Source organism: Canis lupus, chromosome 4 (genome assembly GCF_048164855.1).
Source record: "Canis lupus baileyi chromosome 4, mCanLup2.hap1, whole genome shotgun sequence".
In the NCBI taxonomy this organism is placed as follows: domain Eukaryota; kingdom Metazoa; phylum Chordata; class Mammalia; order Carnivora; family Canidae; genus Canis; species Canis lupus.
Genome location: NC_132841.1, coordinates 27,476,653 through 27,491,084, shown reverse-complemented (window position 1 = coordinate 27,491,084; position 14,432 = coordinate 27,476,653). Strand labels below are relative to the sequence as shown.

The window sequence follows — 14,432 nt, the reverse complement described above, 5'->3', positions numbered from 1 at the left end:
GTTGTCCCATATGACTTCTCTACTCTTATTTTCCAATTCTTTCTCCTTTGCTCTCTGTTTCAGAATAAGGGGATTTGTGTTTTGTTTTCTTTTCAGTTGTTATCATGCAGATTTCCCACATTCCGAGAAAGCTCTCAAACATCCCCCTCTCTTCCCACCCTCTCACTTCCTTCTTCTGCTTCCTCCCCCTTCCTGAGCCTCCCCACCCTTTATTTTCCTTGCTCCTCCCCTTCTTTCTCCTGTCCCTTTTCCCTTTTATACATTCTCTTCCTCTTTCCCTTCCTCTCCAGCTTCTAAACTTTCTCATCCCTGAAATCTCAGATCAAACATCACTTACTCAATACAGTCCCCTTATTCTCCCTAAAAGCATCACAGTACCTGGTTATTTGCTCTCAGAAGCAGTTTGTAACTTTTTCTTATACACTAATCACAATTGAGATTTATATATTTGTCATTATTTTATTAGTATATTTCTCCCTCCCAAGATTATATGAATTGTGTCACCTTTAGTCACCAGTATCCAGCAAGGTGCCAGAAAATAAGAGAGTTGATATATATTCTTTGTCTGTTTTAATGGCTGACTTCCCTAAAAGACCACTAGAATGAACTGAGGCCAAAGTAAAGCTAATTTAATCAAGCTTATAGCAGGAGAACCTACCTTAGCCATGTCTCAGAAGAGGATGGTCATGGGTAGAAATCCATAGGGTTTAGGGATCTGGGCTCAAGTGGTTTAAGGCAGGTGTTTTAGTGTGAAGAGCTGATAGGGAATGGCCAAAGTATGATGTCATAGTTTAAGATTGGTGAACACAGCAAGATAAGGACCTTTAAGTAAGTCTTCTACATAAAAATAGTTTGATATGTGAGTGCTTGGCCCCATGAACAATCTATTGTTTTGACAAGGGTATCTGTTTATCCAGATGAACAAATTAATTTTTCATATAAAGTAGCTTTTAAACATTTCTAAAGCTAAAAGTTGAGTTATTTATTGGTTTATAGCCTTATCTTAATGAGCAATAATTGCCAGGAAGAAAAAAATAAAATCATATTGATACAGCTGGCTTCAGTTCTCAGTCTTGAGAGTTATGCTATGTGGCTATAGAAAGTCTCAATTCTGAGATGAAAAAAAGGAATGCAATCCTGGCAATATATATTAAGGTCCTTCAAAATGCTTTTACAATATTTCCTAGCAGCTCTAGGAGTCTATCATTTAAAAAATCAGAGACATGAAGTTTTATATACAGGGTTTGGAAGTGTCTCTTTGGGATTGGGGCAGCAAGATGACCCAGCTCTTAGGGAAAAAGAAAGGCAAAAAACTTGTGAGGGAGGGGGAAGTAAAGGTGAGATGAAAAATTGCCAAAGATTTCTCAGTTTTGCTTTAATCCACTTATGGAAACCACATTCAATATCTATTGAGAGATTCTCTTCTTTTTTGTCCAAAACTGGCCACATGTTTCTAAGAAATTCTTGGAGATGACTCAAGCTCCAGGAATGCCTACAATTAAAGCTTGTCTTTAAATTTCTACAATTAATCAGTGAGTTGTAGACATGCTTATCTTAGCTCCAGTGGGAGTAACAATTACCTGATGAGACTCCATGAAAATGCTACAAATTCTGTGGCAACAAGGCCAACAGTTGTTTTTATTTTTTGTTTTTTGTTTGTTTGTTTGTTTTGAGTATCTAGAACTCTTTCTCTGACTCTTCCATAATAAACTCACATTTCCTTTCGTCTTTTTGGTCAAAGGAAATTATTTTGGACGAAAATCTGTGGCTCCTGGTGTGTGGCAATGGAGATTCTAATTAGCCAGAATGTAGGAGAGTGAGTTGTGGTTCTAGGTGAGAGCCTAGGTCCTCAATAGCTGGATTTATATCCCAAGGTCTGAATATAGCTTCCAAATAAGATTTCTAACAGTAATAGATAAGACAGAAAGACCTTTGGTTTTCCAAAAAATAAAGACATGACAAGCTATACTTCTGAGATATTTTTGATCAAAATTATAAGGTGCTTTATGGGTACTGGGGAGAAAAAGTTGTTCCCACCAGGACCTGAGATAGGATCATTAAAAAAAAAATCAATGCAGATAAACTCCATTTCTTGTTTTTGGTATTGTTTGCAGATCAAACGTATGTACTCATTTTTTACAGCATTTGGCCAAGTCCTCAAAATATCTTTGCAAACAAATAAGGGGTTGACATACTCTGGAAGGTGGCTGAAGGATTGCATCCAAAGTATATGAATCAATATATTAGTTTTAACCTGCATTAATATATTCATTTCAACTGAATATTCAGAATAACTATGAACCAGCAGAGGTCAGTCATAGTGCAATAAAAGCTTATGTTATGTAGTGCTAACACTCTGATGGACCAAGGTCATATGTAGGGTTAATTAAAACTCTGTTCTGCAACAGAAAAATCAGCAACTGCTTCCTGTCTCACAATCTTTTAAAAAGTCATGAGATTTAATATTTTAATGATGATGATTTTTTTTTTGTCTGAGTTACCTGAAATCAACAGCTCTTGGGTTAAAATACACGACTTCATTGAATGATCTAAACAGAGTGTAGAGTTTCGTATTTGATAGCACGCATCAGTGTCAAGTCTATTTTACCCAAGAATTGTTAACAATCATAAACAGTCATAAACAATAAAGTTATGAATGTCAACTACTTTGTATTTTCACATAACGTGAATCTCATAATGCATGTGGCAACCATATAGAAAATAGAATATCACTTTTGATACCACAATATTATATGTTCCTTAAAAGTTATGGGAAAATATCTTTTAATCCAACGAAGAAGTGACCTTTGAATCAATTCCTTTATTATTAGTTCAAATCAGCCAGCCATGTAGGGATGGGAGCAGAAAGTTCTAGGCAGAGGGAGGGAATGGAAAAGTCCTATCATGAGAATGGGCACGGTATATTCTAGAAGGCTCCAAGAAGCCTTTCATAGCTGAAGTGGAGCAAAGTGGTTATAGTTAATCTGGTCAGGGTTGAGAGGTAGTGGGGGCCAGTTCACATAGTGACTAGTAGTACAAGGATAGGGATATGAATTTCAGTCTAAGCAAAGAGGGAAGTCATTGGATGGATTTAGGGAAGGAAGGGATTTTACCTGATTGGTTTTTAAAAGGGTCATTCTTGGCTGTTGAGGGGATTGTAGAACATAGATGAGTAAGAACAAAAGTAGGGAGACCAGTTAACAAAACTTCTGCATAAGTCTAGACAGAAATGATATTGGCTTGTATTAGGGAGGAAGCTGAGAGAAGTAGAGGCATTCAGGATATATTGTGAAGGCAGAGCTAGGAGGATTTGAAAATATGGATGAGATAGATTATGAAGGAAAAGGATAAGTCAAGGATGGCTCCTAATTTGGGAGTTTGGGTGCATTTAATGGATGGTTGTGCTGTTAAATATGGATTAAAAATATGTACTAAGCATCTACTATGTAGAGAACACTTTTTCTGGCAAGATATATTCTTCTAACTTCTAAAATATTTTTATTGCTAACAGACTGTGAGGGCAAATCACATAAAAATTTAATTGTCATCAATATTTCTATTTTATTTCAAGCAAATATTCTAAGTAAGCATTTTTCTGACTCTCTCATTATCTTTTTTGTTAATAACATAGATCAGGGGTCAGTAAATATTTTTCTGAAAAGAGCCAGATAGTAAATATTATAGGCTTTGCAGTCTATATGAATTCTGTTGCAACCACTCAACCTGGATGTTGTAGTGGGAAAAGAAAAGAACCATAGTCAATATGTTAAGGAATGATGTGGCTGTGTTTCAATAAAGCTTTGTTTATAAATCAGGCAGTGGGGCCATATTTGGTTGGTGGGTTGTAGTTTGCTGATCCCTGACATAAACTATAGGTCCTGGAACAAGACGAGAGGGAGGAAAAGAAAATCAGTTCATGAAAAAAGAAGTCAAATACTCATCTGTTGATTGACAACAATGCATAATGGAAGTTTTCTTATTTATTTATTTTTATTTATTTTTTTCCTTGTAGTGTTTCCAATAGTCATTCTTCTGATTGCTTCAGGACCCCCTCACTCCACATAATCCTGGTAAGACTATAAATTCTGGTACTTTGCTCTCTGTCACAGTGACAGGTCCTTACCCACATTCGCCAAACTGAGTAGTTGCTTCCCCATGGTCACAGAGAGTGGGTTAGAGGTGGGTGCACTATTCAAGCAGGTCAATTAGAATCTTCCCTGCACTTGATATCTAGATAGTAGGAGACAGTTTTCTTGACTAAGGGACAGCTAAGAGGAGGCTCAAGTTGTATAAATTACAGGGGCTGTTTTGCCAGGCATTTGGTCAGTTCAGAACAACTGCAAGCAGAGATAAACAGAATCAAGAGCCATGACAACATTGTCTGGGAAGCTTAAGCAGGCGATGTCGAAAGCCAGAGAAATGCCAGGACTCTCGTTCTGTAAGTCAGTAAATTCCCCCCTCTTGCTTCAGCTAGTTTGAGTTGAGTTTTGATCAGTTGCAGACAAAAGTTTTTAAACAAAAATACTGCTTCATTGAATTTGAAAGGGGAGGACAATTACCATTTGAATTCCTCGAATGTGCTGTGCCTAATACATGTTAAACTTAGTTAAACTTGAAATAGTTTTATGTTTAAGGTTGAGAGGACAGGGACTCGGCTAAGCAATTTGCCTGAAGTTACATAAGTTTTTGGTCGAGTTATGATTTGACTGTTGATGTTTCTGACTCCAAACACCACGCTGTTTATGATACCACGTAGTAAGGAAGCATAGAAATTAAATGACAAAAGGATTAAATATAATTTTTGGATTTCTCAATTTCTTTTAAAGTAGCTTCAATTAGGGCTCCAAGACTGTGAGAATAAAGGTGATTTTTGCAGCATCAGAAAGACAACTGAATCTCTAAGAAGTTTCTTTCGTAGAAGCAGCATATGAGCTGTTAGGCAATCAATCATGGACCAACTTTCAAAGCTGCTTTGAATGTTAAAATGGAATGTTTGTAGCTTAATTGTCCATAGGCTAAAGCTAGAAAATGTTAGCCTTCTTTTTTTCCTGCTTAGAGAGACCAGATTTCATATGTATGCAGGAAATGCGGAGCCGGGCAAACCATTCATTTCCATATCTCTAAGTAGGCTGTGCGAGTTTGACGAGGAAGGGCAAGTAAGGAATATAAAAACCAGCATCAAAGATTCATGCTGAGGAAACTCTTCTTGAGAGCTACATGGAGACAGGAGTACAAGAGAGGTTTCTTCCTAGGTGGAAAGAGGTGATAATTAAACATAATTTGTAGAAGAAAATTAATAGTGATGGACTTGAATCCTTTATGGCAAATGTAAATTTCAAAGCAATTTTGTGTGGAGAAGTAAAAGGCTATAATATATGGCTGAGTGGTATATGCTGACAGTAATGGTCCTCTTGTGCAGTGAGTTATTAAAGACTTTCATCTCACAGTTTTCAACAATGAAAAGAGAAGCAGTTTGGGGGCATTTTCTGAGATATGTCCCTTGTGTTGATTTAGCTGGTATGATCAGTAGGTTATCTCAACAGCTGTATGGAAAAGGTTAAATTTGCTAAGGAGATGAAAGACTACAATGTGAGAAGCATGCTATTTAGGAAAGATGTATTGTTTCCTCTCTGGGACTAGCAAACCATGACCTTGGACAAGTCATTTAATCTCTCTGGGACTTCGTCTCCACATCTTGTCCAAGGATGTTGTCCATAGCCTCTTCCAACTCCAAAAATCTTGGATTCCCCCTTGTGATAAGAACAGCCTCTTGGGAATGAGTTTTCCTCTCTGTCTAGGCAGTTTGCCCTAAAGAAACCTCAGGGATGTTTCACTTAGAGTCCATCTTCTGTCTCTCTTCCTTTATTTTTGAAATGGATTCTAGAATCAGCTCCGGGACTACATCTTCAGGGAGCACCAAACAGAGATAGTGAAGGGCCAGAGCCATCTCAGAAAGCTTGGCACTCAAGATTTCACATAGGTCTATGGATGGAAAACTTGTCTGGGAACCAACAGCTCAGCCTAACTGGATCACAAAACATATGACTCTAGGTTTGGGATGTTCTTTCAGTCTTGGCTTGTGAGAATTAGATCCCACAGCTCTTAGATATTCTGTTCAACTTTTTTTGCTGTTTGTGTTTCACTTGGGAAGTTTCTATTAACCTATCTTTAGGTTCACTGGTTCTTTGGCTGTATTGAGTCCAGTTGGGAGCTGATATTTTTTTATTTCTGTGTTTTTTATTTCTAACATTTTCTTCTGATTTTTAAAAATAGTTTCTACCACTCTGCCAATAATACCCATTTGATCTTGGTATGTATATATTTTTTTTCATTAGAACCCTTCACAAGTTAATCATAGTTACTTAAAACGCCTTTTCTGTTAATTTAAATTCCTTATCTATTAATTCGCCTGAATATGGTTATGATGATTGCATTGTTTCCCTAACCTGTGTTTTCTTGCCTTTTGATAGGCCTTTTGATTTTTTGCTGAAAGTTGACATGTATCAATAGTAACTCCTGAAGCAAATAGACCTTTCGGGTGGAGGATTTATATTAATCTGGCTACAAGTTGGGCTGTGTTTAATGTTTGTTGTAGCTCTAGGGAGTACAGACACCAGATCCCTCTAGCTCTGTTGGTTTTGTTTCCTCCCTTGGTCTTAAGCCTTCTCTTTGGATTACTTCTCAGAGGCAGTCCCCGTCCTACAGCTTTCTCCGCTGTAATTCTGTTATACCGGATTGGTAAAATTGTTGGTGTGGTAGTTGGGTATAGGAAAGGGAAGTCTTCCCAGTCATTTAGTGGAACTCTGTCTCAGGGTGTGGCCTTCACAAATGTTTCTGTCCCTCCTCAAGGTGTGTAGCTATCTCCCACCTTCCCTGTACCAAGTTTCCAAGACATTTTCTTGAAGCTCTGTCCCTGTTAACTTTTCCTCTCCCTGCAGAGTGAAATACAAGTACCAGAAAGGAATGAAGTGGGAAGGATATCTCTTTCCCCAGGTGAGATAGTTTCCGTATTGCTCTGTGGTGAAGTATTTTATCCCGGAGATTAAATAAGCTTTTGTTATAGAAAAGGAAAGGAGAGGATTGCGCTTGCTGCTTTTCCCCTCCTCCTGTCAGCACCGTAGGAGATTTTTTTTTTTTTTTTTTTGGATCTTCATTGCAAGAATCTTTCCTGGAAGGAAAACCCAAGAAAGTGTGTGGGCTCTCTGATTGCAGCACAAGGAATTTGTCATGATCAAGCTAGTTAGCACTCGGACTAAAACAATCTGTCAAAACTACTGGTAAAGCAGGCAGTTGTACAATGTATGGCTTCCAGTGGCTTCAGCTCCAGGTAAGCATTATCTCTAGTGCTGTATCTCTCTGGATGCATCAGTCTCTCCAGAGATTGGAGTGGTGGTTTGCTCTAATACCTCAGTTCTCTGATACGTTTAAGAACAGTCGTTGATTTTTAGTTTGCCTAGTTTTTCTTGTAATGATGAGACTGATGACACACAAGCTCCTTAAGCTTCAGAGCTGAAAGAGGGAAGACTCATGTCTACCTCTTTCAATGGAATATGTATATATATATATATATATATATATATATATATATATATGCTCTATTTTAACCCTAGAGATGCACACCATCTGCACAAATAGATATGTAAATCGAACAAGTCAAGTAACTTTATATAAGATAGAAGCAATCATTAAAACCAATAAGATACATAACATAATACAGGTTTGTTGTGCTGACCAAATGATAAAGAGAAAATTCCAGAGTGAGTGCTGGATGGCAGAGGAGAGGTGCAAGGAGTTGCTTTTTGGAAGATGCACTCATCATTCTGTACCTCCTTCTTAGTTAACATTTTGGAATTCATGTTTTATCTTAAAAACTCTTATAAGTAAAATCAAAGGACAGAAAAACATCTATCTAAGAAAATGAAGGCTAAATCCAAAAGCACATTGAAGCATATGGAAAAAGCACACATACTCAACAGACTGAAGAGATGAAGAGGAAGCTCTTCTTTATCCTTCTCACTTGGCATATATTCACAAATAAAAATGTTTTGGTTCATCGAACCATGACCCGCAGTTTAAATTTGTTCCATATGATATTCTCTGACTCGAAAGTGTGTCTAATAAATTGCTCAATGTGTCTTTGCTTAAAAATATAACATTGAAATGTCACATCTTAGAGTATATATACTTAGCGTGTTTTAGGTGAAAAAAGTCATTATACCAAAAAAAATCATATCCAAAAAATGGTAAACTTTGTCAAGAGCTCTTATGGCAAAACATCATTAACTGAGCAATCCCTATGAGAAGCAATTCTGTAATTAGTCATAGTTTTTATTTATTTTAACGTCTTGAATCAATTAATTAGTAACTTTGCTTCCTCCTGAGCAATGTAAAAAACATAGACCACTTTCATTTTCCTTAGTGTTTCTGCTAGCTTCTACCAAGCCATGTGGTAGCTGCCTGGAATTTTAGCTCGTAATTATTGTTAAGATTCTTTTTTTTTTTTTCGTAATAAATACTTAGGCCTGATAACCAGTGGTTCCCCCTTCTCTGTAATGTCTTCCCACATACTCCTGCTTTTTTCTGGATTCATTTTCTTTTTGGATGTAGTTCATCCTCTGAGAAGCCATTATTTTCAGAATGGATCTACAAGTTATAGACCTTTGGTGGCCAAACTCACCCTCAAATGACAATGTGTATAGGTATAGATTTCTAGAATTAAAGTATTTTCCTGAGCACTGGGACATGCTCCACTGTCTTCTTGTATCCAATATTGTTAATGCTGTGTTACCAAATCTAGCGTTACCCAAATTCTTAAAGTAGAATGTGCATGTGGCAACCATATAGAAAATAGAATATTTTCTGAGGCAAAACTGTTAGGATAAGTAGTTTTTCTCTTTACTGCTAGTGCCCTGAGGTGAGTCTATAATATGTCAGCATAGTGTTGGTACTGTTGTTGTTTGTATTTTAGTTTTACTTTCTCATCCCTCTTAATTTAAATGCATGTCTTTCTTTAGTTTTTAGAAATTATCGGTGATTTTTTTGAATATTGTTTTCCCTTCATTGTCCCTATTCCTTCCTCCATAACATCTATTACATGTTAGGACTTCTGTTCTATCCTCTTAATTGTCTGTGGATATTTAGAATTAGATTATTTGTTTCTTACAATGAGATATTTGGAGTTCTTTATATATTCTGGATATGAGTCCTGTATTAGATATGTGATTTGCAAATATGTTCTCCCAATCTGTGTCTTGCCTCTTCATTCTCTTAATAGTATCATTCAAAGAGCAGAAGTCCTTAATTTGGATATAGTCTAATTTATCATTTTTTTTTTATGGCTTCTTCTTTTTGTACTGTATCTAAGAAAGACTTTCTCCTACATTTTCCTCCAGAAATTTTATAGTTTCAGGTGTTATATTTAGGTCAAAAATACAGTGTGATTTAATTTTTGTAAATATTTTAAGATATGAATTAGAGTTTTGTTTTTATTTTGTTTTATATGCTGATGCCAACTTTTTCTAGCATCATTCGTTAAAATGGCTCTTTACTCTACAAAATAACTTTTCCCTCTTTTTTGAGAACCAATGCATCAGATCTGTGGGGGGTTCTACTTCTGGTTTCTCTATTCTTCTGTTCCACTGTTCATCTATCTTGACTTTAATATCACACTTCTTTGATTACTACACCTTTATAATGAATGTTTCGTTAAAGAAATTTTTTAAAATAAATTTTTCATAGTTCTAGCATTTCTAGATATTTTACATTTCCATGACAATGTTAGAAATAGCTTTTCAATTTCCACTGAAAAGCATTTTGGAAATTTGATTGCGTTGAATCTATGGCCCAATTTGGGAAGAACCGATACATAAATGATAGTGAGTCTTCAGGTTCATGAATATGATATACTTCTCCATTTACTTATGATTTAAAATTTCTTCAGCTGTAGGAAGGAAATTCCTCAGCTTGGTAAAAAACCTGCAGCCGATCCATTTAAAACACTGAATGCTTCATGATTATGAAAGGAAATAAACAAAGATGTCTGCTGTCACTGTTTCTGTTTAATATTGTATGGGAGATCTTAACCAGCGCAATATGGCAAGAAAAAGAAGTAAAAGCGAACAGATTTAGAAAGAATAAGAAAACTATATTTATTTGCAGACAATATGATCATATATGTAGAAAATCCAAGGAATCTACAAAAACCTAAGCAAACTAAGGAGTGATTTAAGTAGGATGCCAGGATATGATGTCAATATACAAAATTGATTGAGTTTTTATATAGTAGCAATCAACAATTGGAAATTGCAATTAGAAAAAATACCATTTGCAATATCATAAACATTAGAGATAAATATAAAACAATCTGTGTAAGATTGTGTAAGAGCTGTGTGTTGAAACTATCAGCTATTACTGGGAGAACTATACAGTGTTTATGCATCTGGCAATCGAATAATATCAAATTTTACAAAATTAATCTTGAGATTCAATGAAATAATGGTCTCAATCAAAATCTCAATGGGATGTTTAAGGAAATTGATGATTTGATTTCAAGTTGTATGAAAATGCAAAGGCAAGAATAGTCAAGACTATTTTGAAAGTGAAGAGTATGTAACCTTTTGGTAAGACTTACTATTAAGCTACAGTAATTAAGACAGTGTGATAGACATATGGTTGGTTGAATGTAATCAAATGGACAATCTAGAAATAGTCTCACACCTATATGGTTAATTGATTTGCAAGAAACCTGCCAGGTAATTCAAAGGGAGAAAGAAAATTCTTTTTATCAAATGCTGCTGAAACAACTGAACCTCATACTGAAAAAATGAACCTTCCCTGTTATCTCACACCATATATAATAAATAAGTCATCATGGATCACAGAACTAAAGAGCAAAAACTATGCAACTTCTAGAAAGATCTAATGGAGAACATTTTTGTGATTTTGAGTTAAACAAAGCTTTCTTGATAGGACACAAAAAAGCATAAAACATTAGGAAGAAAAAATAATGATGAAATGATTTTCATCAAAATTTAGAAATATGCTATTTTGAAAATGAAAGAGCAAGTACATCCTGGGAGAAAATGTGCAAAACGTATCTGATAAAGAACTTGTATTCAGTATAAATAAAGAGCTCTTACAATAAAATAGTAGGAAAAAATACGTTTTAAAAACAGAAAATGGTTTGAACAATTACTTCCCCAAAGACTATGCATGACTAGATAAAGAATGAAAAGATGCTAAATATCCCTACAAAATTGAAAGAGAAATTAAAACCAGATGAAATGTTATTACACATCCAGTAGAAAAATCTAAAATAAACGAACAACAACCTGAGTGTCAGTGAGGATGTGACCTCTCATTGCTGGTATAAACACAAAGTTATGCAGCCCATTTTTAAAAAGAGTGTTGGCAGTTTCTAATGAAGTTAAACATACTTTGCCATTCTACCCGGCATCTCCATTTCTGAGTATTTATTCAAGGAAGATGAAAACATACATCTGTTTGTTTCATATGTATGATAGAGTTGTATGGAAATGTTCACATCAGCTTTATTCTTCATACCTAAAAACTGGAAAAACCCAAGGGTATATAGATTGGTGAATGCATTAACATATTGTGACATGTCCATTGGAGGAATATTATGTAGTGATTTGAAAGTACCAACTACTGGGCAGCCTGGGTGGCTCAGTGGTTTAGTGCTGCCTGCAGCTCAGGGCCTGATCCTGGAGACCCAGGATCGAGTCCCACGTCAGGCTCCCTGCATAGGGCCTGCTTCTCCCTCTGCCTGTGTCTCTGCCTCTCTCTCTCTCTCTCTCTCTCTGTCTCTCATGAATAAATAAATAAAATCTTTAAAAAAAGAAAAAGAAAGTACCAACTATTGAAATAATCAATGATGTGATGAATCCTAAAAATATTATGCGAAGTGAAAGAAGCCTGATATGAAAGGCTGCATATTATATTATGCCACTGGAATAAAATTCTAGGAAAGGCGAAAAGAACTACAATGACACCAAGAAATCCAGTGGTTGCCCAGGGCTAGGATAGGAGGGACTGGGAGGTGGTGAAATTATTCAGATGTTGACTGTTATTGTTACTTGACAACCGATAATTGCCAAACTCAGAATTTTATGTTTTAAATTGATGATTTTTTAAAAAGATTTTATTTATTTATTCATGAAAGACACACACACACACACACACACACACACACACACACACACACACAGAAGCAGAGACATAGGCAGAGGCAGAAGCAGGCTCCCTGCAAGGAGCCTGATGCAGGATTTGATCCGAGGACCCCTGAACCAAAGGCAAATGCTCAACCACTGAGCTACCCAGGTGTCCCTAAATTGGTGATTTTTGTAGGTAAAATATATCTCAATAAAGCTGATAATAAAAAAGAAAGGCTCAGAAATGACAGAGAAAATAAAGAAGACTTTTTCTTTGAGAAACAAAAGCTTAGGATAGTATACTAGAACCCTCAGAAAACTTTTTCATTCCGTCTAAATCAGAAGTGGCTCTCTGAGGAAAATCTCCCAAATAACCTAGCTGTGTTCTTTGCTCCAGACCAAAATTCTCATTTTTTTTCCTGGTTTCTATTGTTACCTTCTCCTTGAAAGATCGTTTTTTCCTTTATTGGCAAAGAACCTTTAACAGTTCAGCTTTGATATTCAAAGAGTAAACAAATCACATTATTTCCATTTCACCATTGCTGTGAGGAGACAGTGTGAGGGAGGCTGGTAACTTCCTTCCCCCATATACCCCCACAGGCTGCCTGCTGCTTCCAAGACTGCCTGCAGAACCCATAGTCCCCTCCATCAAGCTGGGAGCAGACATGAGCCTATAGAATGAAGGGCTTTGTGAATCTTTCCCTTACTTTCCTTAACAACTGCTTAGTCCCAAAAGCTGTCTAGCTAGAGATTTGTAACACAGTAGGAATTGCGAACTCAAGGTATTTCTAACCGTAGTTTAAAAACGCCATGAAAACGTAGAGGTGAATGTAATCTTTTTCAGTCATCCTTGTTAGCTTGCCACGCACGTATCAATGGCTTCATTACCAACACAGTCACACGGAAGTATTTAAAAGTTTACTTCTATTTGGAACATCTTTATCCTACACCTTTTATGGCTTTTTCATCTTCCATAACTGTCATCTTCAGCATTTGCAGCCCTTCTCAAGAGAGAGGAAGAAAAATATGTTGTGTATATAATATATGATGACTCAACCCTGTTGTTATCATCACTCATAGGAGAGATGAGGGATCATAAGGTATGAGTTATCCCTCACTCCCTCATTCACAGAGATAAAAACATAGAAATGCCATCCCAACATTTAGGCAAGATATACATACTAAGAATGGCAGAAAAAAATAAATTGTCCCAGTAACTCCTGTATTCTTTCCACAATAAAATGGTAGGATTGAGAGAAGCAATGGAGCCTTTGGAATAAAATCATCATTCCATCAAATATGATCTTTATATTTATTTAGATAAAGTCTCCCAGTGTTTTGGGTTTTCCAGGAGCTAAGGGACCAATGGGAGAGTCTCTAAACACATCTACTTGTATATGAGATGGGTAGATTTCAGCAGAAGGTTCTGGTTTGAGAGCTAGATTTGCTTATGGAATTTAGGGAACGACGAGATGCTGCAAATTTTCTGAGCAACAATCCTAAAAAAAAAGATCTTCAGTGTTGTAACTTTGGACTCATTCTTTACTCTAATTCACTCAGTACAAATGTACACTCTATAGCACTACTCACGTTAATGTCTACGCGTAGTGACCTGTTCCCGGATTTGGTTTAAGGACCCCTTGTTTAAATGTTTTCCCATATCGTAACTGTGTGTATTTGGAGCTCTGGAAGTCATAGCAATTGATTCTGATCCTTGTATAGGATGATCACTGTCCTACCAAAGTTCCCCCCTCCAAGTTGCAATTCTATAGGAATTTTTGTGAAACTGTGTTATTAAAATCTCATGAGACATACATAGTCATCCAAAGATATTTGTTGTCCAATATATTTTTCTCTCTAGCAACATAGAGCTGTTTAAAGAATGCTCTTAAAAATATTAACATATTTCAAATTTTCTTGCATCTACAAGACCCATTCTATACTGTCCTTGCAAAGTGGCATGGGAACTTAAAAAAACAAAACAAAACAAAACAACAACAAAAAAAAACAACAAAAGACAATTCCAGAAAGGTTTTACATGTGGACTCTTGTTTGTGGCAATATCATCTTTCATCCTTAGTTGAGACTATTAGAACTGCAAGGGAACCTTCAGGACTGTTAAGATGATTAAGAGCCACATTTAATAGTAGCTCCAGTAGCATCTTGACAAACATTTTAATTTTATATCTCTCAAGTAAGCCCATAAAACAGCATGATCTAAAAATTCTTAACAAATATATTAATAAAAATTTAAACATGTGC

General features: G+C 36.0%; 1 long non-coding RNA gene across 1 annotated transcript in view; it reads left to right on the top strand.

Annotated features, from left to right (window-relative positions):
• Positions 1-7,166: 7,166 nt before the first annotated feature.
• LOC140632065 (uncharacterized) overlaps positions 7,167-14,432 on the top strand; it is a 56,390-nt gene continuing 49,124 nt past the window's right edge. The window contains exon 1 of the long non-coding RNA XR_012029578.1: positions 7,167-7,327. This is a non-coding gene — a long non-coding RNA (uncharacterized lncRNA). The remainder of the gene's footprint in view (positions 7,328-14,432) is intronic.